A 23846-nucleotide genomic window follows, 5' to 3' on the forward strand; every position below is an offset into this window, starting at 1 on the left:
GTTCTTCTTAAAATATAGCCATTCTGTTTGATGTGTGGTAGTATCCAGCTGAGGTTTTTGGGTCACTAGGAGATCTTCTTTTGAGAAGTGCTTACTCAAGTGGTTTTTTTTTTTTTTTTTTTTTTTTTGTTTTTGTTTGTTTGTTTTATATCAATTTGTAGGAATTCGTCATATATTCTGGACATCTGTTGCAAATATTTTTCCCAGTCTATGATTTTTATTTTCACTCTCTCAGTGGTGTCTTTTGATGAACATTAAGTTTAATTTTAACAAAATCCAATTTACTAATATTTTTTCTCCAATATTTAAAAATTATAATAAAATACATATAAAATTATAATTTTAAGTGTCTATTCAGTGGTATTAAGTACATTCATATTGTTGTACAACCATCACTGTCATCCATCTCCAGAACTCTTTGCATCTTGCAAAACTGAAACTTTATACTCATTAAACAATTACTCTTCACTCCCTTTTTCCCCTTCAGCCTCTGGCAATCACCATTCTACTTTCTGTCTTTATGATGTTGACTACTCTAAGTACCTCACGTAAGTGGAATTATACAGTATTTGTCTTTTTATTACTGGCTTTTCACTTAGCATGTTTTTCTTTGCCTCATGCAATATTTTTTGACCTAAAATTTATTTTGTCTGATATTCATATAGCCACTCCTGCTCTTGCATTACTGTCTTTTCTTGTGTTTAGTTGCTTTTCTTGCAGTGAAACATTTAAATTCTTTTCTCAATTCCTTTTGTGTATATTCTAGAGCAATTTTTTTTTTGTGGTTACTATGGGGATTTTATTTAAAATCCTAAAGTTATAGCACCCTATTTTAAATTTATATCAGCTTAACTTAAATAACATACAAAAATTCTGTCCCCACCCCTTTTGGTTGTTGATGTCACAAAATCACATCTTTATACATAGCGTGTCACAAAACGTAAACTAATAATTCTTTTAAATGCAGTAGTCTCCTAAATTATGTAGAAAACAGATTTGGAGTTATGAACCAAATTTACAGTAATACTAGCTTTTACATTAATTGTTTTAAAAAATGTTTTAGTCTCTTAAATCATGCAGAAAACAAATAAAAAATACAGTTATAAATCATTGTTATAATAATACTAGCTTTTATAATTGCTCAAATATTTACCTTTATTGAGAGCTTTATTTCTTCATATAACGTTGAGTTACTTTCTAGTGTCTTTTTATTTCAACGCTTGAGCATTTCTTGCAGGGCAGGTCTGATAATATAGGATTTTTAATGGACAGTTTTTTCTTTTAACATTTAGAATACATTGGCCATTGTTTTCTGACCTCCAAAGTTTCTGATGAGAAATCTGCCTGTGATCTTTTGATGATTCTTTGCATGTGACAAGTCACTTCTTTGTAGCTGCTTTCAAAATTCTCTCTTTGTCTTTGAAAGTTTGATTATAATTTGTCTTAGTGTGGGTCTCTTTGAGTTCATCCTACTTGGAGTTCATTGAGCTTCTTGGATGTTTACATTCATGTCTGTCATCAAATTTGGGACAATTTCAGCCAGTATTCCTTCAAATACTATCTCTACCTCTTTCTCTTTCTTGTCTCCTTCTAGATCTCCCACAACACATTGATCTCCTTGATAGTGTACTATAGTTCCTGTCAGATGTACTTAAAGTAGTTCCTCAAGGATAATGTATAGCCTTATATATTTATATTAAAAAAGAAGAAAAGCTGAAAGTTAAGAAACTAAGTTACCAATGTAAGCAGTAAATTAAAGAATAAGTAAACCCAAAGATAGTGGAAAGAAGTAGATAATAAAAATAAGAACGAAAATAAAGAAATTAGAGAAGATACTATGGAGAAAATCAGTGAAGCTAAGAAATGGATTCTTTAAAATGATTAATATATGGACAAATTTCTGGCAACGAAAATTAAGAAAAAGAAAGAAGGCGCAAATAAATATTGTAAAAGAGGGCACAATTACAGAGGAACCAGAGATTCAAATGGTAATAAGAGAATTTTATCAACTACTTTATGGCAATACATTTGCAAACTTAGACAAAATAGATATATCCTTAGAAAAATATAACTTATTAGGACAGACTCAAAAAAATAGAAAGCCAAAAATAGTTTTTTAAATAGTTCTATTTTAAAGAAACAATAGTAAAACAAAACAAAACAAAACAAACAGCTTCCCATAATGAAAACACCAGTCTCAGGTGGCTTTATTGATATGTTTCACCAAACTTACAAATATCATATCATCCAATCTTATACAAACTTTTACAGAGAAAAGAAAGATATATAATACCCTCCCAACTCATTCTATGAAATAACTTACATACCAAATCCTAGATATCGAAGACAGGAAAACGTTAGGCTTTTTTTATTTATTAATATAGATGCAAAAATCTAAAACGAAATATTAGCAAATTAAATCCAATGATACTTGTGAAATAAATCATAAGGCTGCTTAAGAAAGTTTGGTTTATCTCAGGAAAGTAAAATTTAATATTAAGAAATACTCTAAATGTAATTGATCTCAACAGATTAAAGGAGAAAAGTATATGATCATGTCTAAAGATGAAGAAAAAGACTTTGATACAACACACTTTTGACTAAAACTCTTAGTAATTTAATTAATAAATTAAATTAGTAAATTAAAAATAAAATGGAACTTCTTATAGCTGATCAAGAGAGGTCTCCAAAAATCCTACAATAAATTTCTTCTTAAAGAAGAAATATCAGAATATTAAAGTTATGAGCAAAACAAACACACCTACCATTGCCACGTCTATCTAACTTTGTACTCTAGGACCTGGCCAGCACAATAAGATAAGGAAAATAAATCAAAGGCAACAGAATTATTTCATTTTTCTAAATTTATATAATATATAAACATACATATATATAGTCATTTTATATTGTGTCTCATAATTCTAATAGGTGAGTTTCTGCTATTTATTGTTTTTGTTGGTTCTTGTTCTTGGTGCCATGTTTCCTTGTGTGTTTGGTGTTATCCATGTGTTTATTTTCTTTGGAACTTTTTCTGTAGAAATTATTTGAGGCCTGAGATGAAGGTGAATTCCTCTAACAAGGATTTGCTTCTGTCAGGCACTACTAGTCTGGGACTATTGTATACTAAATTCTTGATTTGAGGTTTTTCAGATCACCTAAGTAGAGTAAATTTGATTGCAGATGGTGTGAGGTCTAACTTGTAGTTATGGATTCTCAGGAGGTGATTCTTCTCCCTACACTCATTGCTATTGACAAGGTTTAAAACAGATTATTTTTCTTGCAATTTCCTAGGTGTGGGAATGGGATGAATTTTTTCTTGTTCACCTGTACATTAGAGTAGGGAGAGCCCTTTAGGCTTCTAAGTTTATGCAGGGGAGCATTTGCCCAACTTGGGCAGACCTTGTGCTTTGTCTTCTTTCCCACATGCCCTGAGAAATTATGAAACCGAAGTTCAATTTCATCTGTTAGCAAATACCCCTGTATCGGTTATTTATTACCACAATATTGTGGCATACTACATCATTCAAAAATGCAGTGGTTTAAGTTAATAAGCATTTATTATTGCTCAAGAGTCCTCAAATTGGCTGGATGGTTCTTCTCATTCAGCGAGTTGCACTTAAGTATTTACAGTCAGCCGTGGTCAGGTATATATCGCTGTTGCTCTTGGCTGGGCTCTCTCACATGTTTGGGGGTCAGATGGCTATCAGGTGGCTTGGCTGGCATAGCATGGCTCTTTTGCACCTTGTCATTCATCTTCCAAAAGCCTATTTCAGGCTTGTTATCACAGTGGAGGCAGGAGACCAACAGAAAAGGAAGTATGTACAAGCCTCTTAAAGCTTAGACTTAGAACTGGCACACCATGACTTCTTCCACATTCTATTGGCCAAAGCAAATCACACTTCACTTAGATTTAAGGGGTGAGAAGATAGAGTCCACCTCTTGATGCAGGGAATTGCAAAATCATTGGCAAGGGATATAGATTCAGGGAAGAGGTGAATTGATGCCATTTTTGCAACCAATGTATCACAGCCCCCTGGCTAAAGTTAGCTTCAGTGTTGTGCTTACTTCTCTGGTTCTGCCTTCACTTAAATTTTGGCTGGAGTGATTTTTATTTTCTTGCCAGCTCATTGATGCATTTAAGATTTAAAAATATGTTTTATCTACCATTTTTTATCATTTATCACATTTTCAGTGAGAGGATCAACCAAGCGTATAGTCTGCCACGCTCCTTGATTGACATTTTGATGAGCTTCTGATTGTACATGTATGGCTCTCTACCCTAATTCTCTCTCCCAATCTTTGAGACTCTACTCAAATACCTCCTTTATGCTTCTTTACTTCTTTGACTGCCCCTCTTTATCTAGGCAGAGCTGGGTATTGCTTGTAGACTCTAAAAGTATTTTGTGCCTATCTCTATTAAGGCATTGGATTTCTAATACAGCAATCATAACTTGTGGAATGCAGGACCCTTTGCTAAAAAAATTATTATGAATTTTAAGACAGTGACAGCAGAGCATTAAACCAAGAGTGGGGCCCTTTTAAATGTGGGCTCTATGTGACTGCACAGTACACACTCCTATGAAGCTGGCACTAATAGTAATTATTGGTTTACATCTCCATCTCCCTTATACATCTCTGGATGGGTGTGAGAGAACACTATCCAGGGTAAGCCTTTCTGCTTAATCTTATGCCCCAACAGGCTAGCACGGTGCCAGGTACAATCAGTAAATGGCTGTTGAATGAACAAATGAAAACGACATGATCCTAAAACACATGAACTCTCTGATAACAACTTTAAAAAGTAGAAAACCACATTAAATGTCCCTATCCATTCTAAGACGCTTTCCAATTTCGGAATACTTAACAAAATGCACATCTTAGAACTGAGAAAACACAATTAGCATCCTACATGATGGCCATTCTTAATGCTTCATGGAAAGTGACATGCTTCCTTCAGTTTTAAAGTGGGACCTTAGGACCAGCTTTCTCTTATTTTCTCTGGTATCTGCTCTTAGCTGATCCTTGGGCTGGGAATTATTTGCCACCTTAGCTTATGATTCAAAAGTTTTGATTGAACTGGTTTTGTAGGCAGCAGGATAGGTGACCAGTTTGCCAATCTCCCACCAGACTTCGAGGTTTCCTTGGGGGAAGGGTTCTCCAAACTCTTTTATGCCATTTATGTTCTGTGGTATCTTTAAACATCTCCCGGGGGAGAGGAGAGAGGGCTTGACTCCCAGTTTTAACTCTTTGAGGCCTGTAACTACCACTTTCTGTGTCCCGGTTTTCCTCCTTTTATACAAGGAGGAGAGCCAGTGACCCCAAAGGGGCACAGGGAGAAGGGAATTGTTGGGCGAGTGCTGAATCAGAACTACTTCAAGGTCTGTTCCTAGAAAGGAGGACAGCGGGTCTTCCAAACCCACACCCCACCACCCAAAAGCTTTCAAGATCAGAAAAGGTGGAGGAGGGGAGAGAGGAACAGGGTTTCAAGGATGCACACTACTCTCCACCCCAACTTTCATCATCTGAGGCAGTGTTCTCTCATACTCACCTTGAGAAATCAGAATCTAGAACAAGCCCTTTCCCCACATCTTCGGCCCCTCCCCTTGCAGCTTTTCGAATGAGGCCCCCTCCCCCCTATTACAGCATCGCTCTGGGCGCCAAGACGGATTCAAGCCAGGAACTGCTGCAGTCAGCTTTCCTCCGCCTCTCCTGGCTCCTGCAGCCTGTGTCCTGGCTCTGCAGCCTCCGGCTGTGCCTCGGACAGTCCCCTTTCCCTCTCCACCCCGCCCCCGCCTGACACAACCCCTGGTTCAGAGCCTAGAGGTGGGCGGGCACAGGTTGGGGGCCCCAGCAAAGTCGGCAGGTACTTCATCACTGGAGGTACCTCGGCTGTGCGGACAATGGGTGGGGGACGCCCGTCAGTGGCTCGGAGGCCAGACACAGCGCCCCACCTTGGCAGGGGCTGGGGCAGACCAAGGGGGCTACTTGAACCGAGGCCAGGAGCTGAAACCCGGTAGTTGACCGGGAAAATCTGAAGGAGAGTCTCCCAAGCGGATGTGTCTGGGGGGCTGTGTGTGACATTCAGGGTGTGACTCCCTCGATGGGGCGTGAGACCGTCTCTGTGAGACTGTGAGATTGTCTCCCCAACAGCCCGCCTCTGGCCTTCGGTCCCCTAGGTCAGTCGTGCGTGGCCGTGACACTGGGTGCCTGTTCCTGGGTCTCCGGCAGACACTGACCCGGTGGACCCCCAGGAGGGGACGCTTATTCACACCCCCAGGTCGGCCTCCCCAGTGCTGTAGCTCAGAGAGGCGGGCGCTCCTTGGAGACCCGGGTGGCTGCCCAGCGGCTGCGACCTCGGCCTTCCGGAGTTCGGTGCGGGGGCGGGGAGCTCGGTCCCCCTCCCTCTCCGGACTCCGGGCTCGGCAGCCCTGCGCGGGGGCGGGGGCGGGGGCGGAGCGCGCGGGCGGGATCCCCCCGCCTCTTCTTCCTGGTCCCCGGGAAATCCAGCCTCCGTGGCTTGGCCGCCTCCCGCTCCCGCTGCTGCTGGGCGCTCGCTCGGGGCTCCGCAGCCCGCGCGGCCCCTCCACTGGGGGCTCCGCAGTGCCGGGCCCCATCTCTACCCACCTGCCCGCCGCCGCAGCGCCCTCGACCCGGGCTGCCGGCACCATGTAACCCGGACGGAGCCCGCGCCGGGCCAGGTAAGCCGCGGGGAGGGGTGGGGAAGGGCCGCGCTCGCCGCGCCCTCTGCAGCGCCCCCCATCCTCGGCCTGGCTGCGGCCACGGCGCCGCCCACGCTCCGGGCTCCAGCAGCCTTAGCACCCGGCCCCGGGAGGGGCGAGGGCTGGGCCTCCTCCGGCGTCCCCTTCCCCGCCCTCCCCTTGGCCTGGCGGCCCGCGGGCCTGACCTGAGGGACGGGCGGGGGGACCACGCGGAACAAGGACCGGCTCTCCTGGTTAGCGCCGCTGGGGCTCACTCGCCCCAGCCCGGCCAGGGCTGGCAGGAGGCTTGGGTCTGGGAGGGAGTAGCCAGCTGGTGGGGGGGTGGGGGGTGGGGTGGAGTGGTGGTGTTGGGGAGATCCGGAGAGAAGTTTCCTTTGCAGGTGTGTGTGTGAGTGCGTGCGTGTCACTGTGTGTCTGTGATGAGTGTGTGAGTGTGTCACCCTGTGGGTCTGTGGGTGATTGTATGTGCCAGTGAGTGCATACAGTGAGTGTGTGTGTCATTGTGGGTGAGTGTGTGTGCGTGTCAGTGGGTGTATGCAATGTGAGTGTGGAGGGTGTTACTGTGTATGTATCTGTGGACATGTGTGTGAATGTGTGTGTTGTCGCCGCATGTGCCTGTGTATGTCTCTGTGAGTATGTATGTGAATGGATGTGTGTGTGCTTGTGTGACCCTGTCTCTGTGAGTGGGTCCAGGTATCTATGGCCTGTATGAGTGTCAGTGTGCGTGTGTATCTGTGTATGTGTGTTGGCTGTGTGAGAATGCATCTGAGCCGGATTCATTCTGAGTCACCCACACATGAGCTTCGTCACCCCTCCCCCAGGGGATTCCTGGTGGTTGAGGGACTTGGGACAGGGAGATCAGACTTTTCAGAGGTCAGATCATCCCCTTTCTCCAGGAACTCCTCTACTCCCCCCACCCTCAGGCAAGAGCTGCATTGCATGCCTCACCTTGGTCCCCACTTTCAACTACCTCAGGGGGTACTTTCTGCTTTGCTCTGGTTGTGTCCTTGCTCTATGCTGGGGCCCCTGGTGCTAGTGGGGCGTGAAATGAGCTGAAGTGTATGCTTCTTCTTGGGGCCTGGGAACTTGTGTCATCTTAGTAATGTTTCTCCAAGAGATGTTTAGAGCCAGGAGCTGAAGAGGCCAGGTGGAGGCTTTTGCCCTGTTCTTAGTTATCAGAGTAGGTGGCTGTCCCCTAGACTTCCAAGCCCTAAATTTCCAAGTTGTGGGTTATTGATTTAGCCTACTGGCTTTAGGTGGGTCTGTGCTGAAGCTCTTTGAAGTAATAATAATTAAAAAACAAAACAAAACAGTGCCCTTATCTCAGTCCAGGGCTTTTGAAAAATGCTCCCCTCTCAACTCCTTCTTCTTATCTCCCCAACATCCCTGAGAAGCAGGCAGGCCAAGTTAAACCATATGAAATTACCAATACTCGACTGTTTTTGTCTTTCACCTACAAAAACAGCAATTCCATGTAGTTCAGCCTAATATATAGATGAGGATGTTGAGGCTCGAGAGGTGAATTGCATTTCCCATAATCCTACACTGCTAGTCAGTGGTACAGAAAGATTCCAATCCTTCTCTTCTGATGACTCAAGGAGCTAGGCTGGGCCAAGGTTAGAGAGTGTTACTCCCTGCTGTGCTATCTCTGACGCTGGGGGCATTGATCACTACCTCTGCTCAGCATCCCCTGAGTGCTAAGGCTACTTCTGCACCCAGCTGCCAAGGCCTAAAAGGGAGAGAGGAGGAGAGGAGAGGAGGAAGGGAAGGAGAGGCTTCGTGAGTTGGCAGTGAATCAGGGTCTAAAAAGGGAGCTGGGAGGGCTAGGGTGGCAGGTGTTTCTAAAAGGAACATGAACATAGAATGAACATCCTCAGATACCACCCCCGCATGTCTGACCCCCGCTGCCCCACTGATCTGACAAGCAGCAGTACCCACTGCATTTTATGCCAGGGGCTCATGTTTAAGGAGCGAGCTTGTATGTAGCTATAGAATGATGGCCAGGGGAGGAACCTTATAATTAACTCGGTTCAACCTCTTAATTATAAAGTGAAGACACCGAAGCCCAGAGAAGGGAGGGGACTTGCCCAAGGTCACACAGCAAATTTATGGGTTCTTGGCTAGTCTCAGCCCAGGAACTTTACAACCTCTCTGTTGCTTTCCATTCCTGGAAACCCCTCTTTCCTCCCCATGCCCATCAGAACTGAGCAGAGGAGATTTGGGGAGAAGAATTAAAGATTCAATAAGCCTAAGGGGTACAATCTTGTACCCCTTTCCAAAAAGAGGGAGCTGCTGATGTTCCTGGGATGGGGATTCCTAGCCATACTTACCACCAAGATAGGCCATGAGCTTGTCTTAATTCCTGCTGGTGAGGGGCTGGAGCTGTTACAGGCCAAACTCTCAGACTTTCTTTTGTGGCAGTGCCTGGTTTCAGTTGCTGCCTGGCACTTCACATCATCTCTCTCTAGCTGATGTTGGGGCTTGAGCTGGCTGAGCTCCATTTTCCTTCATGCCACCTAGTTTCTGATGCATTTTGCCTCTAGCTTACATGACAATTCCTTACTTTAGGGTTCCTGTTCGGAAGAGAAGCTTCTGGAGCTTGTCTGACTTTTGAAGGTTGTCTGTAGTTACTGTTAAACCCTTTCTAATTGAACCTTCCAGGAGTCTGGGGTAAATGATAAAGAAAATTGTTCCCATTCGACAGATGAGAAGACTGAAATTCAGAGAGAGGCCTCTTGTTTGGTTGGTTTTCTTTTAATCTACTAAGATCAGTAGAGGAGGTTCTTGGAGTGAGGGGATAAAGGGAGCAAGTGACGACAGAAGCTTTTGTCTAGAGGGGACTTGTACAGACCCCCTTCCAGTGTCTTACCATCCCATGGTCAGGAAACCTGTCCAGAGTCTGATTTCATTTCCATTTGGTGGATTCAAAGCTTTGTCTTTCAGTGGGGCTTGGAAGAACAGCTGTGTACCCTCCACTATACAAGCATTATGTCTTGATTCTCTCTCTACCCACCCTCCCTCCAGTCTGAAGGCTGCTGGCTCAGCGGGCCTCCTGCTGTCTGGGGAGTCTGGGTTTGAGCTGGGGTGAGGCAGTGGCACCATCGTTATGGTAACGAGCTGCCAGCTCATCGTTGTTAATAACTTGTCAAGTCCCTGGGCTCAAATGTGGCATGCCTTCCCACGAGCCCTTCTCCCCATGTCACAGAAAGAAAAAGTAAGGCTGTTAGGGAGGGGCCTGTGAATAAGGGAGTTTGGGGAGGTTGGTGGCCTTGTCCTTGGGGTTGTAAGTAAAGAGCTGAGGGAGATCGCTTGGGGGCTGGTGTACACACATGATTACATAAGTTTGTGTATGATTGCATGGGCTGTTAACATGTCAATACACTCAGAGCATACTTGTTTAAACCTGTACATGCTAGATGACATGTTCATGTGCTTTTACACAGCAGCCCACATGCACACATGCTTCCAGGCATCAGAACATGTTTGTGCATGAATACTGTCTCTACCATCTGCACATAAGGCACCCAAGAAATCTGGGTTTGTGGGGGTGTCCAGGTATGTGGGTTGGGAGCTGATCTTTTTCTGATGCAGCTTCAAAGTGTCTTGTTAACAAAGGGACAGAATGGTCCCAGGATTCCTTCTTCCTTCCAGTAGAGAGCTTAGAATGGGAGAGGGCTGGGGATGGTGTGGGGGCCCCAAACTTCCAGCTCCCAACGGCCCCTGCCTCTGTGCCCTTTGAGCTCAGATACCCTTCTGCCCCCCTCACTCTCTATTCTTTCTCACCCTCTCCTCTTCCTGTGTGTAAATATTAAAGAGCTGAGCCTGAAGGGCTGATGTAGACATGGGGAGAGAATGAAATTAAAAAGGATTCCCTCACCCCATCCTGACACCCCCACCCTGCAGTCCCCCGCTCCTGCCTCCTTCCTTTTCATTTCTCCCCTCCCCATCACTCAGTGCTTCCACATGTCTCTCCTCCCCCCAGTCCAGATGGGAGCTGGCTCCTTCAGAAAGGGGGCTTAGAACAGGGTGTGGGGAGCTACCTTTCTCTGCCTCCCCTCACCACATCTGCCTACAGGGCTGGGAGCCCCCACGTGAGTATTTCTTTTATTTTGGGGGTGGTGGTTAGGAAGGAAAGTGGTTTTTAGAACCAGCTGTGAGTGGCGTTGTGAGGCGCAGGGCTGAAAGGAGGTGGGTGGGGTCCTGTCTCTAGGCTCCCTTAGGGAAGCCTCGTGTCTGGGTTTCTTTTCTCTCTTTGGACATAGACTGAAGGAGGGGTACCAGATGCCTCTGGTGGATGGAAGCGAGTGTGAGAAGGGCAGGGGAGAGGGGCTTCTGTTCTAAACAGGGTGTGTGTGGTTGGTAGGGTAAGCCTGTCCTTTCGGGCAGGCTGGGTTTCTGGCAACGCGCCCCGCAGTCTCTGGGAGCTGTCCTGAGTGCTGAACGGAACTCGGAGGGTTTTTGCGCCTTCGGAACTGTCCTGGGTCCTGAAAGGGGCCGCGTTGGGGCCCGATCATTGAAAGGCGGTTGTGCAGTCCTGAGGACTCACTAGAAAAATTCTCCCAGATGACCCACTTTCCAAGGACAGAGTTCTGGATGGAAAGACAGATTTGAGAGTCTTCCCTATGGCTTTAGGCCTCACAGGTAATGATGATATTTGGGAAAGGGACTCCTTTTTCCCCGGTTCAGTTTCCCCACCCTTTCCCAAACCACCCTAATGTTAGTGTGGGAGTAGGGATGGAGGATGATATTGTGGCTGTGACCTCTCTTCTCATAGATAGTTTTTAGTAGAACAAACTTGGGTGTACTGGCACCAGCCTTTCTCCTACTGGGTTCAGGCTCAAGGCAGCTCTAGATTAGGAGAGCTCAGGTTTTACTGGTTAGGCCTGGGGTAGATAGAGCTCGAAAGTTCGGGATAATTTTTATTGACTATGTGGCATCCCACCATACTTTGGAATTTAGAACAGGGAACGGTAAAATATTCTGCAAGCCCATCTTATGCTCTGTCCGCCCAAACCACAGCTCAGAGTAGCATTTGGGAGAGGCTTTTGTTGGGGAGAAAGATTTCCAAGTAAAGGATGCAAGGAGTGGGCAGGATTGTTCAATATCATGGAGCAGAGATGAAGGAGGCTACTGGAGATGGGGCAATGGGAAAAGAGGAAGATCTGGTGGAGAAAAAAATATTCAAATTGGGGGATAAGGTCTGGGTTTTGATCCTCAGTTTCCTTGGAAATTTTTCCTCCACTAACCTAGGGTCAGGGTCATCTCAATTTTCTGGGTTCTTATACTCTGTCTTTGTAACTCTGAAGGGAATAGAGCAAGGAGTTATTTCTCCAGGTCCCTTCCCTTGTCATCCCAGGGGATGAGAGCCAAATGTCAGGACATGCAGATGAGACTGTGGGGGAACAACAGGCAGGAAAGGTTGATGGCAGCTTCACCTCCCATCCCCAAGAGCACAATCAAATATTCAAATGGGATCCTTCTTGAAGGGAGAGGAAGGAAAGGTTTTCAAATGATATTGGGCAAAAATAGGTGTGGCAGGAAGTTCAAGAAAAGGAGTGGGTATCTAGGGACCCCAAACCAAACCAGTTCATCCCTTCCCAAATGTGACTTCTAGTTAATAAGGAACCCCTCACCAATCATGTTTTTGATGTAACTTATCAAGATGATTCCTCCCATTCTCTAGCTGCTTGGGAGGAGCTGAGTTTGCCTATGCTGTGGGTGCTGGGAGGTGGTGGGTGTGGGTGTGGGTGCCTGTTTGGGGAGGGGAGGTGTTTGTGCTCCACTCAGCTCTCTTGGTTACATAACAGATTTGATAAGACTTTACTTTGGAACTGCTGCTACTGCCTGAAGCAGTTACCCTTCCACTCCTACATGGAATGCTGGGTGTCTACCCCCTTCTCCCTGGCCTCTTGGAGAGTCCTGCTATTCATGATCCAGTGTTCCAGCAGCTGCTTTCCTGCTGGGAGATGTCTTCAGCTTGGCTCCCTGCTCCCTACCCAGCTCCTGTTTTTTAAGTACTTGCTTCTTTTGTTATCTTGAGCCCAGGTTACCCCCTTTACATTTTTTAGCCTGCAGAGCTATGCTTTTCTTGGCAGGGCCCTTGGGTTGGGATGGGAGGGGTTCACTGAACATGATGAAGCTGCCCTCTATGGAAGAAAGAGACATCCTAGGAGGTTTTTGAGCCCAGGGATAATTTTCTTCATTTCTTTCTTTACTCCAATAACTGTTTCGGAGTCTGAGAACAGTGGACCATACCCAGAGGTACTGGGAGGGAGAACTCTGGCCTTGATATTTTCTCTTCATTTTCCCTTTTAGAATTAAAAAGGTTGTGTATATACGGGAGGTGGGGACTGCCTCTTGGGCATATTCTATTGATAATAGGAACAACTTCCAAATGGAAAATTGGGAGACTGGCAAGAGGAAAGAGCAAATGCAAACTTGTGATGTCACTTGGAGAGACTATGGACTCCTGGCTTTGTGCACAGAATAGAAGCCAGAGGAAGGGCTGGATATCTCTGCTATTCCAGTACATGTGGGCATGTGTATTTCTGCCTGTGAGTGGATATATCACTGTGTATATGCACGTACATATGTGTGAGTGTGCTGTATGAATGTGTACAAACACGTGAGTTTGTATATAACTGTGGACACATATACATATGTACATGTATGTATGACTTATGTATGCATCCATGTATATATGTGACTGAAGGTAATTTCATAATTAAACCTATGTGTGTATGTGCATGTATGTGAGTGTAAGTATGCATGTGAATGTATATGCAGAAATATGTCGGCATATGCTAACACTGGCCTGATTGCAACATGTGCACCTCACTCATCCAGTTTAATAACAGCCTGCAAATATTCTTTTTTCCATCACGTGCCTCATCCAATGCATGCATTCATTCAACCAGTATTTATTTTATGCCTGTGATGTGCCATGTACCGTGCTGGACACTGGAGATGGTCCTTGATCTCAGGTAACTTACAATCTAGAGAAAGTATAGAAACTGAAACCAAATAGGGAGAGTGTTAAGGAAGGTGAAAGGGCATAAGTGTCCATCACGGGCACTGGGGACCTCTGACAGATTGGTCAGTTCTGGAGTGGGGAAGGGGGGTGTTTGGTAAGGGATCCATAGGAGGGGAAGCCTTTGAGCCAAGGCATGAAGGTTGAACACATGTTTACTAGGTAGGCAACTGTAGGAAAAGGTGTTTCAGTGACAAGAAATGTCCCAACTGGTCTTCCTACTTCCACCCTTGACAGCCTCTCCTCCATAGATTCTCTCCCTAAAGGCAGCCAGAGAAAGATGAGGTCATGTCTTTCCAATGGTTTTCCATCTCACTTGGAGTGAAATCCAAAGTACTTAGCAGGGCCAGAGTGACATAAATGCTGTGAGTAAAATAACCCCTAGTGACCAGCCTGGTCTCAGGTGCCACCTCTACACAGGCTTTTATTCAGTTCTGCCTTGAGGCCAGTGTACTAGCTTTCCCCTCAGCCTGAGATGCTCTTCCTCAGATACCCATGTGACTTCTCCCTCAGTTTATTAAAGATTTTGTTCAAAAGTCCTTTTTTTTGGGGGGGGGAAAGGCCTCCCCCAAAGTCTATTTTAAATAGCCCCTTGTCATTCTATTCCCTCACTCTACTTAAAATTTTTTTTCCCCAGCACTTACCACCTCCATTATTTCATATATTTGTTTATCATCTCTCTTTTTCCACTAGAATTTTCGTGAGAATGGGAGCTTTATCTGTTTTGTGCATTGCTGTACATAGTGTCTTCAGAGGAGTCCCTGGCTTGGAGTAGGCACTCGATACATATTTGTTGAATAAACAAATTTTGGGTAGATCACACTGGCACCCAGTGGGGAGAATGGATAGAGCTAGGTCAAGATGCGAGGCAGGGAGACTAGTTGGGGACCAGTCATGATAGCTTTGGTGAGAACTTAAGACAAGGGTGGCCTGATATAGAACATTGGCAGTGGAGGTGGAGAAAAGGAGATAAAATGTACAAAGCATGCGTGCACACACACAGACGCACGTGCACAAGTATATATTTTAGCCAGTTAAATCTACTGTCTTAGCAAGGGAAGGCTTAGGAAGAAAATAGAAGTGCCTTTATATGCACATGTAGTATGTAATGTTGTGTATGACAGTTGTCTCCAACCCCTGGGCGGTGGACCAGTACCAGTCTGTGGCCCGTTAGGAACCAGGCTGTATAGCAGGAGGTGAGTGGCAGACAAGTGAGGGAAGCTTCATCAGCCCCTCCCCAGTATCAACACTTCGGCTCCACCTCAGATCATCAGGTATTAGATTCTCATAGGAGCATCTGTCCCTGGTGCCAAAAAGGTTGGGGACCGCTGGTGTATGACACCCTCCAGCTAATCCTGGCTGCCGTTCTCTCTTCCTTTTGGATTTTGTCACCACCCCCCCCCCCCGACATATGCCTACCCTTGCCAGTTAGGCTGCAGGGGGCTGTCATGTACGGGTCCTTCTAGTTCCATTAGGTTAATGATACAAGGCTCCCAACTTAGGGAACAGGGGTAGGGAGCAGGGTCTTGAACAGTGATGGGGGGAGGCGGGTCTTAGGAAGTCAGAGCCATAGAGACTTAGAGACACGTAGAGGCATAAGGACCCTGAGAAGAGTGCTCAGAGCCAGCAAACTCAGGCCTGGCCCAGGCTTCCTGAGGCTGGACATAGTAAGAGGCAGGACAGCATCCTTAACATACATGGTCTAGCCCCGCCCCTTCCCCTCTCTTCCTCGCCCTGCACCACTCCCACTCCTCTCTCCTGATAGGGTGGGTGTCTTGGCCAAATATGGGCTTAGTAGGGAGTGAGTGGTCCCCCTCCAGGCTGTGATGTGAATGTAGGTATGGAGGACACCCAGTGAAAGGGGACCCAATTTCCAGAGGACAGGCTGAGGAGTTGGCAGTATGGGAGGAATCTCTTTCAGTCTCAACTTTGGCTGTTTTCTTCTCCCCCAAGAGAGCTTGGAGAATTGAGCTTGTGTTGCAGAACGAAGAACTAAGTTTAGACCTAAGCTGGATCAATCAGCTGCTAGTGTGAAGGGACTGAGACTTGGAATGTGGGGAAAGCTGGGATGAGAAAGGTGAACGAAGTGGGAGTTGTGGGTCAGCCCCCTCCCCCCCAGCCACTCCCTGACCTGGGGCGGGGGGAGGGAGGCGTCAAGACCGGTGATCCTCTGTGAGAATTCCTCTCCCAGACCGCCAAGCCTGCGCCTGAGTTGCCTCATTTCCCGGAGGCCAGTGCTAGCGCCCCTTGCAGGTTCTAGGGTGTATGGGGGTCTTCTGCCAATCTTCCCTCTCGTCTGGACTAGGGGCTGGGGCGCTGCATCCGCTCTCTCCCCTCCCACCTGGGCTCTGAGCGTGGGGGTTGGGACAAAACAGCCGCCAGAGCCGCCCACCTGCCCGCGGTGTCATGGCAACGACTCTGCCCACGTGGACGATGAGGAAAGGGAGAAGAGAGGAGAGGAGACATCACGACAGACGTGAGAATGGCGGGAGGGGGGTGGGTGTTCCTCAGAGTCCTGCGTACTGGAGCCTCCACCCCTCCAGCTTGGCCAGACCTTAGCTTCTTTCACCCCAGGGCCCCCAGGGCATGGTGGGGCTTGTGCTCCAGTCCCGGCCTCAGAGTGTGCATGTCCTTGGGTGTCTTGAGTATGATGACCTTGGTCTGCTGTGCTGGGGACCCCGGCGGGTCCTGAGGAAGATGGGGCTTTGCATGTGCAGACCTCTCCTCTCCCCACCCTGCAAGTCAGGGATGGTGCCTGGGGCCGAGGGGATGAGAGCCCGACCTACTTCTCCATTTTCTCACTATTTTTCAAAAGGAAAATGACCCACTTTTCAGCCAATCGGACTGAAGCCTGTTCCCAGGCTGATTGTCTTAGCCCCCACTGCCCAAGCCTGTACCCCATCCTCAGCTTATTAGCCACGTGCTGGACCCACTTCCTGAGGGAAGCAGGTGCACTAGTGTGGAGGGGTCCTTCCCTGCCATCTGTGCCAGGCTGCGGAGGGGTCTGTTCTGACTGGGGCAAGGGTGGGCCTGGGCCTGACTGATCCTACATCAGCTCCACTTTGGGCAGACCCCATCGATGGCCACAGTCCTGGCACTTTGAGTGTCCTGTCCACCATCCTCATACTCTCCAGGACTCACCTCTTGGAGGGGCAGGAAGGGCTGAGGCGGGGCGGGGGGTGGGTGTCGGTGGGAGGACTGTACTCCTCCTCTCACTTTGTGTTAGTGGATAGTGGTGGGCTGTTATCCCAAGTTACTCTATTTCCTTGTGGAAAGGGAGAGCCATGTCTGTCTGTCTATCTGCCTGCCCGAGCTCCTCCCAGAGGATCCTCCTAGAGGGTTCTATGCCTCTCTTCCCAAGCCCCTTCCCCCTCTCTAGGATATTGGTCTGGGCCTCAGAGCCCCCTCCTTCCTTCAGCTTTATTGGCCTGGCTGGCTTGGGGGGGTAATTAGAGATTTAATTATTTAGTTTCTCCAGCTCAGTAGATTAATTCCATCCATCACAGGCAGGCTGAGCCTTCTACCCCTCTCAGGACTGCCTGGCCAACCCCCGAGGGAGGGTGCATCATTGCTCACCTGGGCCTAGTATTGGATCTGGGAACAATGGATAAAGTTCTTGTTGGGGGAGGATTTGGTGTATGACATTGAGCAGATGTGGGTGCCCAAGTGATGTGAAACAAAAATGTATATCTGTTGTATGAGGATGAACGTGATCATGTATATATGATTTTATATCTGTGCAGCTTCTGTGTGCCAAGCACTGGTATCCATTGGATGAAAATGTACATGTGTGTGAACCTTGTGGAAACAAGTTTGTGTGTATCTGTGCACATTATGTGATAATGACTATATATGTGAGGTCAAATGCCGTAAGAGTTCTGTTGGATGACTCTGCATGGCTGTATCTGCCACTGAATAAAAACACGTGTGGTCTATTGTGAATAAGCAGTCTTGGGAACATGTATGCCCATGTGAGAGGGGGGGATGGCAGGGGTGGAGGTTTCCTGAGGCTGAGTGATGAGTCAGGGCACACTGAGGGTCCACCTAGTGGACTCATCAGACCAGTTTAAATGCTACTTTAAACCTGTCAGGGCTTGGTCTCTTAGTGGTTGAGGGTCGGGGCTTGACTCAGACCCAGGTTCAAATCCCTCTTCCACCACCTATTGTGACCTTGGGCAATATTCTTTACATTTCTAAGCTTCAGTGTCCTTGTCTGTAGAGTGGGAGTAATAATGGTACCTCATGATAGTTGCAAGGACTATACAAAGAAGTGCATTTAAAGCATTGAACAGAATGCTTGCTCAGTCGTAGACATTCTGAGCCTCAGACTTCAGAGCTGAAAGGCACCAGAGGTTGTCTGGCTTGAAATGTGGTCAGTGCTTGAATCCATCATATACCATCCTCCAACCTCTGACTGCATGCTTCCCTGGACAGGACAATCCCAGCTCCTCGGGGAACCCAAATCACAACTGGACCAGCTCTGCCTGCTGCAGAGTTCTGGTTGGTCCAGCTGCAGGGAGTCATTTCCCTTCTGCCTTCTCCTGTTTCTCCTCCCTTCCCTATGCCCCAGCTGAGGGATACTTCTCCTTGAAAGCTCAATCACTGGCCCTGAACTTATTCAACACCTACTATATAGCCAGGTCTTGTGCATACAGAGATAGATCAGATGAATCCTTGTTTTTAAGGAGCTCACAGCTTGCAAACAAATATCCTTATTGTGTAGATATGGGACCCAAGATGAGGTAGCAACTGCTGGGCCCTGGGATTGATAGGGAGGATATTCTTAGGGAATCTTTCTTGGAAGAGAGGACCCCTGAACTGCACCAGAGGGCAAAGTCGAGAGGACAGGCCTTCCATATGGAAGGATATCACATTCTGCGTTGCCTTCTCTCCCCATGCTCTCTCCCATTGTAGTCTTGGCTTCTGCTAAGCCTAGAATCCAGACATGAGAGCAAGGGGCTAAGATACCCTGGAGGCAGAGCTGAGGGGTGGGAGGTGCCGCCACCTGAACCTGGCATTCAGCCAACTAACCAGCTTCGTGGGCCCCTGGGAGGCCCAGCCCTGTGCTTGACTCCTCTGTGGGAGACGCCCAGAGGAGAAGACAGGCCCCGGTGCAGGTAGCCCCTGTCCCAGCTCACAAAGAGACCTTATTGGAAAGTGTGCTAACCCAGGAGGCAGTCGTAAGCTCTGGATTCCAAAGGGAAATTAGACATTTGAGCCAGAGGGTAAGAAAGGCTATGGGCCTATCTGGCTGAGAAGCTGTTGCCCAGTGGACCTTGCCATTGGTGTGGGATCCTACCTGTTGTCCTCTGATGGCCCTGGCAAACTTAGGTCTGGCAGCACCTTGGATGCCAGGGCAGCACCAGCCCAAATCTCATCAAATACATACAAATGAAAGAAGGTGCTAGGGTGCTAAAGTCAGGAGAAGCCAACATAGGAAGACATATACGCTCATTGTCTTGGGTAGGTCAGTTATTTACTCATTGCCACAACCTTAGGAGGTAGTATTGTTACCCCTATTTCACAGATGATAAAATTGAGGTTTAGACAGATAAAACAAGTTGTTCGTGGTTATACAGATAGGCTACAATATAATGGTTGGAGACGATCGATCGTCTTTTTAGCACTCAGCAGTAAGGTCACTGGGCCTTCCCTTCCAGATCCCTGGAGTTGGAAGAGAGACCACTAGCCCTAGCTGAAGGAGTTGGCGTGGTCTGCAAATCAAGGCCTCTAGTTCTCTCAGATGCCACCATCTTTGGCCACCAGGACTGCTCTGCTGTCTCTGGCATGCTCAAGGGGTGGGAGGTCTTCGAAAGGCATGGATTTCTATTACTGAATCCTCCAGGAGGTCTCTGAAGCCTCTAGAGGGAAGGGAGTGGAGGTCCTTCTGTGAGCCGTTGGGCACAGGAATAGAGTGGACAAGGGCAGCAAGTGAAGACTTTCATTCATGCAATAGTCGTTTTTGAGCACCTGTTAGTGCCAGACATTGTTCTAGATAATGAGAATACTACAGCATGTAAGGCAGACATAGTCCCTGCCCTCCTGGAGCTTATATTCTGCTATGGGGAGACATACTATAAACATGTAATAAATAAAGAAAATAATTTTGAAGAGCAATTAGTGCTATGAAGGCAATGAAATGGGTGATGTAAAGCATACATGGAGGATGGGGCTCAACTTTAGTTAGTGGTCAGTGAAGGCCTCTCTGAGCTGACACCCAAAAGATGAGACAGAGGAAGCCATGGGAATATCTGGGGCAGAGTGTTCTAGCAGAGAGAACATCAAGTGCAAAGCCCCCTGAGGTGGGATTTTCAAAGAGATTATAGGTAGTGTGGGTTATTCACAGACTGAGCACTGTCCAATGAGTTCAGGAGATGGATTTAGACTTGGATCTGCCTAAATGTCTCAAGTGTTTTGGAGCATTTAAGCCCATTTTCTGTAAAATTCCTACCCTAAACCCCCAGGAAGAGTAGATTAAATAAAGTAAAAAAGGTGAGTGAAAAAGACCCCAGACCGTCCTCCTTCTATTCTTTCTCCATTTTCTGGGGCAGTGAGAGTAGAAGGAGATTTTCCTCTGGGGTCCTAAGGGCACAAGGCATGCTGAGTCTTTAGCAACAGGGATGGGTAATGGGGTTGAGAGAGGCCACTGATGAGGACATCAGCCCAGTTACAGAGATTTTGCCAAAGGCTGCTGGGCAAAGCCAGTGTTAAAATGGCCAAAGGGGCTCAGGCAGAACTGGATGCAGGAGGAAGTGGGTGCTAGGGGAGGAATGCCTATCCATGGGCTCAGGAGTGTGGGCTACAGGTCAGAAGTTCTGTGTTAAGGCTCTCCAGTAGCTAGCTCTTTAACAGTAGACACACAGCCCCAGCTATTCAAGCCACTGTCAGGATGGAGGTGGGGGGAGGGTGGAGTGGAGGACTGGACAGGGAAACTGAGGCCGAATTCTGGCCATTCTGGTTAAGTGAACACAAAGAAAGGGGATGGGTAGGCAAAACCCGAAGCACTGGGGTCCCAAGGGCACACATAGGTCACCCACAGGCCTGGAAGAGCCCAGGCCTACAGCAGCAAAATGAGTTCCAGGCCTCACCTTCTGTAAGTTCTGCTATGTTGGAACCAGTACGGGGATGACCTCATAGGCTCCAGTGTGAAGGGACATCTAGATAGGGCTGATCCTCAGCAAGAGAGCAACTGTACCTCTTTGCTGCCATCTGGACAATCGTGTCTAGCTCGTAGCTTTCCCAGACAGCTTCGTGGGGAAGAAGTGAATCAGTTAATATTTGCTTTTTGAAATCATAATCTCTGTCCAAGGCATCACTTTGTGTCAGCCTCCGAAACGCAGGCGTTTGTCAGACACACCTGGATCCCTGGGTGCTCAGGAGTGGACAATCTTGTGTGAAAACTGCTTTTCTTCAGCAGAGTATCTTTGGTCGTATATGGCTGCCCCAGAAAGATTAAGTGACCTAACCAAGGACTCACTGTAAACCAATGGAGGAAGTCATGAAAATGAAAGTACAGATAATGATAGCTACCTTTATTGAGCATTCACCATGGTACAGTACTAAGGGGTTGATATGCTTTACCTTGTTAACAGTCACATCATTAGTACCTTTCTGATTGCCCTAATAGCATCTCCATTTTACAGATGAGAAAATAAGTGAAAGGAGGTGCATCGCCTGTCTAAGTAGTAGTTGAATGAAAGGGACTTGAACCTAGAGAGTCTGACAACAGTCTACACTGATAACTGCTTTGATCCAGGGAGTTTGTGAGTCGCCTAGGTCTCAAGAAAGCAAAATCAACTGATTTGGTTGGGCAGGGCCCTGGGGGCGAGGAAAACACTCTGATTCCTTTTCTCTGTAGCCCTTTTCCTTCCCCCATTTTCCATTCTTTTTCTGGAAGGTAATTGCTTGGGGCACTGACAACCTCCTGGCGAATTACACAGCTGGTTTTCCAGTGAGGTTTGTAACAACAATCCCGCCAGCCTGGCAGCCCCCAGCAAGTTCCGGTTTAAGAAACTAATTGCTGGATTGTGTAGTTGGTGCTAAATTGGGTAATTTCTTGGTGACGGCATATGTGCCACTTCTTCCATTCCCAGATAGATTCTAGCTGCATCAGAGAATTTGTCACACAAAGCAACCTCCAAAACTCCCTCACTCTCCACTTGCCAGCCAGCCACAGGCAATTGCAAAAATGGCTGCTTCCCTGGGCCCAGGTTTCACTCTGTGGACAGCTCACTGTTTCCTGGGGTAGTAGAGAGATGACTTGGTACAGTAAAATGGAGAACATAACACCAGCACCCAGAGTTGTCACAAGACTTCAGAGATCTTCCTTTATTCTGTACTTCTCTGACCTTGGACTTGGAACGAACGCAGTACTCACCACACAGGGGAAAAGGCTAAACCACACTCTGGTTAGCTCTAGAGTGTGTAGTATGTGTGAGGTTTTAAAATTTTTCTTTGTTTCCTTTTTTTTTTTTTTTTTAAATTTATTTTATTACTGTGTTTACTTCAGAATGATGTTTAATAAATTTGGCTTCTCCGGGCTGGCAGCACAGGTAGAAGAAAAACTAAAGTGTTGAAGTGAGGCCACAGTGAGTTTGACTGCTGGCTTTGCCACAAACTCTGTGACCTTGGGCAGGTCAGTTCGCCTCTTCAAGCCTAAGTTTCTTCTTCTGTAAATTGAGAAGGGGGTATAATATCTGTCCCTTGGAATAGTTGTGGGAATTAAACAAAATGTCATAAGGGAAAAAGGATCTTGTTCTTTGTAGGCTCACATTTCACTCAACAACCACCTGTCATATGCCAAGTATAGTTCTAGGGGTTAAGGATAATGCAGTGCATAAAATGGATGAAATTCCTGCACTTACATGGAGTTTACATTCTAGTGGAAGAGACAGACAGTCTCTGCATCACACAAATTGAAAATGGTAGTGATTTAAGAGTTATACAGGTCCATAGTGCCTTGAGAGCAAACAGCAGGGGGATCTGACCTAGTCAGGGAGGCCAGAGAAAGTTCCCCGAGCAAGCAACAACCGGGCTGAGATCTGAAGGGTGTGTAGGAGTTAGCAAGGCAGGGGTGGGCGGGCAAAGCTTTCTGGATAGGGGGAATAGGCCTCATGGTGGGAGGGACCCTGGGACTGCAAAAAGACTGGCCTGGCTGGAGCAGAGGAAGTAAGGAGGAAGATGTAGTGAAAGGATGTTGGAAGAGTAGGGAGGGCCAGACCCTGCAGGCCTTGTTGGGCAGGTTACGGCATTTTATCTTAAGAACATCAATAAGCCAATGAAGAATTTTAAGCAGGGAAGTGACATGATCAGATTTGTGTTTTCAAGTGACTATTTGGATTGGAGCAGGGTAAGAACAGAAGCAGGGAGAGAAGTTAGGAGCTTTTGCAGACATCTAGGCAGGAGGTTATGTTCTGAGATAGTTAGATTAGTCAGCAGTGCTTTCTGCTGCAAATACAGAATATCTGGCCAAGCGTGGTTTAAATAAAGAGGCGTTTATTCCTTACCACATTTAGGCCTGGGGGAAGTCAACTGCTTATGTTGGTTCCATGACTTAATGATTCTAGGACTAACATTTCTGCAGTTCTCTAGGCTTTTCTCTCATGGTGTCAAGACAGCTACCCTAGCTCTGGGCATCATGAGTGTATTCAAGCCAAGAGAAGGGGTGGGGAAGGATGGTACCAGCAAGCTCCACCCCTTTTTATCACATAGGCAAAATCTTCCTCAGAAACCCTCATCTGATTTTTATGTATGTATCATTAGCCAAAAGCGAATCACGCGGCCTCTATTCCAAGGGAGGCTGAGAAAGGGAAAAGGAGGCTGAGAATGAGTTTTAGCTAGTTAGCCAACAATGATTTGGTGGATCTGGAAAAAAATGGGCAGATTTGTTGTTAGGAAGCAAAATCCAGAGGACTTGGTGATGAATCGAATTATTAGTCCCTTCCTCACTTGTTTTTCCTTCCTATTGGTTATGTTTAGTAACGGGATAGTGTCAAAGGGATGTGATGGTAAAACATAATATATAGGAGGAAGCCTAGATAATTAAATCTATATCAATTAAGTCTTTTCTTTAGTAAATCCATAAATTGGATATCTCC

At 46.8% G+C, this 23846-nt stretch overlaps 1 protein-coding gene across 2 annotated transcripts in view; it reads left to right on the forward strand.

Annotated features, from left to right (window-relative positions):
- Window positions 1-6481: 6481 nt before the first annotated feature.
- The window catches only part of DLGAP3 (DLG associated protein 3), a 53598-nt gene continuing 36233 nt past the window's right edge, over window positions 6482-23846 (forward strand). The window contains exon 1 of one of the 2 annotated variants that reach the window (XM_039850962.1): window positions 6482-6698. The gene's annotated coding sequence lies outside the window, so the exon portion shown is untranslated. The remainder of the gene's footprint in view (window positions 6699-23846) is intronic. The other variant, XM_039850961.1, reaches the window with a different exon arrangement.

This window comes from Pteropus medius, unplaced genomic scaffold (genome assembly GCF_902729225.1).
Source record: "Pteropus medius unplaced genomic scaffold, Ma_sr-lr_union100, whole genome shotgun sequence".
Classification (NCBI taxonomy): Eukaryota; Metazoa; Chordata; class Mammalia; order Chiroptera; family Pteropodidae; genus Pteropus; species Pteropus medius.